A 4333-nucleotide genomic window follows, 5' to 3' on the forward strand; every position below is an offset into this window, starting at 1 on the left:
CGGGCCCGGCTGGGCGGCGTGAAGGCGTTCGGCTGGGCGTGAGGCGCAGGGCCAGGGCGGGGGTGTCGCAGCGGGGGGGGCTCAAACCGGCGCCCGTGCGATGAACCCCTCGTGGGCACCCCACGGCCCGCCCGGGTGGAGCGGGGAGGAGGTGCGAGGGCTCGCCCTTGAGCTGGGCGCCGAATGGCGTTTCGGGCCAGGGGCGTCTTCGGAGCCTCCATCTCCAGGTCTCCCCTCCGTGTGGCCGCCACGCAGGGGCTCCGTGGGGCGATTCCCGATCGGGTCGGGGCGTCGGGCTGTGGTGGCTGCGGAGCGATCGCAGCGGTCGTGTCTGATGGGGGGCGAAGGGCACGGGCGGCCGAGCGGTACCGGAGCTCTGGGCCGTTCGTGTGCGCCGAGGCAGAAGAACGCAGCACAGGGCCTGGGCTTCTCTCTGATCGAGAACCGAAAGAAACTAAATTGCAGAGCAATTGGGTTTTGGCAGATACGAGTACGTTCACGTGTCCGTATGTATCTAACCACGTATGTGGGTGTGGATGGGCATCGTGTAAGGACAGTTCAATCCGCGAACGGTTTGCAGCTGCTCCACTTCTAAACCACTCTACGGAAGGAGCCCAGCAGCAAAGCCGAGGCGAGTGGTTCAGAGCTGCCTTTCAGAACCACTCAAGTGCTTCCTCGGGTGAGCTCGAAGTCTGTACTTCGGTACGTCAGCTCTTGGTCGAGGAGTTCAGGGTCACCATCGTTTGCTTTCCAAAGCGCCGTTCCTCTTTCCAAAATGCCATCAAGAACAGTCAGGGATTATTTTATGTTTATGAATTGAAAACTCTTTCCTTAGCGCTGTTTTATTTTACATATGCCATCCTGGTTTTCCTAGCACAAGAAAATGAAATGTTTTCAGCTGGGGAGCTGTGAATTCAGAGGGTGATTATTTTTTGTTAGTGAAGTGATATATTTCCTACCAGTGCCTCCAATAAAATGTAAAGGTAGGGTGGAGTCTTTCCAGTGACGTCAGCCAGAGTTATATCAGGCCCCAAATGAGACAGAATGAGTTGGAATAACGTTCTGGTGGCTTCAGTAAAAATTTTCATTACAAACAAATACTCGTTGACTTTTCAGCCCTCCTGGTTGGGAACAAAACCTCCCGAATGGGACCCACCCTGGGGCTGTGGAGAGATGGAAAAAAAAAAAAAAAAAAAGCACTTGGGAGGCAGCCGTGAACTGCCTGGGTTGGTGACAGCAGCTCCTGCCCCGGGGTCCTCGATGCCTCCGTGGGAAGGAAGGAGGGTCCTGGCCTCACTTGCGGGGAAGGGAGGGAGCGGGTGGGCTGAGGAGGGGCTCCCAGTGCCGGGGAGGGAGGGTATTTCGGAGCCTTTTAGGTGGAATATTGTTTGAGGTAGGTTATTGACACTTTAGCGAATGGGATGAAGCCTTGGAAGGAAAATGCTCCTGCCGTTCCAAACAAGGATGAGGGCTTGTCTACCAAAGACTTAATTCACAGTATCGCCTACGCTTTAAATCGTACCCGAGATGTAGCTGTTCTGACTTTCAAAGGCAAACAAGCCCTCAGCTAAAACTGGCGAGCATCCGCGTCCTTGCCCGGCATTGTTCTCCTCTGTCGTGGCAACAACCTTGTTCTAATTGTCGGGGAGAAAACTTGAGTTTCTGGTACCAAACAGTTAAAAAAAATAAACTTAAGAGGTTAGTCACCAGAAAGTGGAAACCATGTCTGGAATTGTTAGAAATAAGGCTTGCTTGAAAATAAATATAGAATTATTCACCATGGTAACTATTGCCCTATTGCGTTAGTGCATATCGATTTAACATTAATCCAAAGACTAATGCTGTGAAATATTTGGTCTCTTTAATGGACAACTGTTTAGTTAACAAAGCTTTGGGGAGTTCTGGAGATTTTTGTTTCGTTTTTTCCTTAGATAGCCTCAGCCACTTTTGGAAGAAAATGATTTGACTCTTAGGGTTACTTACTTCTCACATGGATCTCTCTCTCCAACTACGTTTTATGAATTTACGCTTAGTGCTGCACTGTAACGATTATGCGGCGTCGCTCAAATCTTTTAACTAATGCTCAAGTGTTGCAGTGAGGAATAAAAGGAAAGATTTAAATGTGACTGCACAGGCAAATGCCTGAGTTCTGGCCAGGCAATGAGTGAAATTACATTATAGTCCAAAACTAGCCAGAGCAGACTGATGCGTCCTTGTCGCTCAGTTTGTGCAAGGACCTCAGGTGTTACTGAAGCTCCCGTGTGTCCCTTTCCGTGGCTGAAGAGCCTGAGGCCCAGCGAGCAGCCCCAGCTCACCCTGAAATTTTGTGGCAAAACCGGGAAGCGAAGAGAGGTCTCGCAGTGCCAGGCTCATCCTGGAGCCATCAGAGGTGTCTCTAGGGAGAACGTAAGAAACCAAAAAAAGCTGATCAGTGACAGAGTACAGGAGCCAAAATCAACAAAAGCGTATCCCACCAGCCGAGCAGTACTTGCTGCTGGTACAGAAGAAACTCTGACAAATGGCAGTGGGCTGGAGGGTGGATAGCATTAGTACAAAGAACAGGGTGAAGCATTTAAGTTAGCTGATGTACTTTTAATTTTTACAAGCCCATCTGGGATGACTTTAATTATTTGTTCTTAAATCATGGTGGAAAAATGCTGATTGTTCTTAAAGCCACATGAGTCGTTCAGATGAAATTGGGATGGTGGTAAACAGTGCATTTTTAAACCAGCATCGACTTGCAAACAGTTATTTTTCTTTTTTTTTTTTAAAGAAGGTTAGGAAGATGTGCGAACTTGCAGCAGCCTGCATCTGAAACTGGAGCCTTTATCCACCAAAGCTTTGCAAACTTGTAAAAACTCCCCCTAGAACAAGCTGGCTGATTCACGGGGTGAGGGCGGACGCCTTTGCCCCCCACCAGAACCGGCTTTTCCACAGCTCAGTTGCAACCCGGGCACCGGGACCTCCCAGCCCGGGCTTGCTGAGCCATCAGAGCCGGCCAGGGTCCGTGAGATGCCCCCACCAAGGCTCCTTCTCCCACAGCGCCCATCCCCAGCACGTCCTGCCTGCGAAGAGGCCTCCAGCCGTGCCCCGCCACGTGCCGCCCCGTCCCCCGTTCCCTGGGCCCGTGGGTGACGCCGTGCCCGGTTGTGGAAGGCAGAAGCCGCGCTCGTTGCGGCAGAGAGCGCGGAGAAGGACTCTGTCACCCACCGCTCAAGTAACTGACCTCCACGGAAGAAGAATACATTACTTAGAGCTGCATTTACTTGCTTACGACCACTTAAGGATGTACCGTGTCTGCGTCTTAAAATACACGAATCCCGAATCAACGACGAGCTACGGCTGCACCCGCGCAGCCGGTGGACTCGGAGGGCTCGGCAGCGGCGGCAGCGCCGGTGCCGGCAGCGGCTGCTCTCTCACCCAACACGAGGAAGCGTGTAGTGTTCGCCTTGACTTATTTATGGCGGTGCTAACGTATTTTAAGTGCAAAGGACTGTTAGTTGCAAGCTGGTGGGCTCAGCTTAGCTTACAGTCACCTTTTCCGGCCAGTCAAGCAAGGTCTGTTGGAAACGGGTCTCTAATATTCAGCTGCCAAGTGTTTTAAAAGGAAAAAAAAGGTATTTCCAGCTAAGTAAAAGTGGGGTGACTGATAAAGCTATCTGACCTGGCATTTGTCTTCAGAGTTTTGACCGTGCGTGTGCCTTGCTTTAACTTTTGAGCTGGCCTTTCTGGGGCGCGCGGGCTCCCGCCTGCCCGAGGCCGGTGCTCCCGTCACGGGGGTAACGCCGCTTCACATTTTCACGAAGCATTTCTAGAAATTTGCTTGGCACAAAAGGAACCGAGACTCCAGGGCCAGCCTGAAGGAAGCGGCCAAAAGGCAGGCGAGCGCTACCCCTTCTTCCTGCGTTACCGATGCAGAAACCGAGGCTGGGAACAAAATCCGTAAAAACGGGGTTGGAGATGCTTTATTTCCAGTTCCAGCGTAGATTTTTTTCTTTCAGATAACCGTCCCTCCTCTCCCAGGCCCGCACACTAACCCCCACCTCTGGCACCGCGGCGCTCGGGCCGTAATTCACGTCTGCGCCGCGCTGGGAAGCACAAACTTCTCAAAGCTCGTTTCTATCCGAGCTGCAAGATCCTCTTCCGTGTTTCCTTTGGATTAGTAATTGTTGGGGGTTACCATCTGTCAAGCGGCAAAGAGTAAAAGATTAAACAACCTGGCAATTCCTTGTTCCTTCTCTTCAGGCATTTTCTCAGGACTGGATGGGGCCACAGGAGTAAAGCGCAGGCACGTATTTAACGCTAGTTTTTAAGCAGCCATGTAGAAATAAAT

Source organism: Haliaeetus leucocephalus, unplaced genomic scaffold (assembly GCF_000737465.1).
Source record: "Haliaeetus leucocephalus isolate CR32 unplaced genomic scaffold, Haliaeetus_leucocephalus-4.0 Scaffold273, whole genome shotgun sequence".
Classification (NCBI taxonomy): Eukaryota; Metazoa; Chordata; class Aves; order Accipitriformes; family Accipitridae; genus Haliaeetus; species Haliaeetus leucocephalus.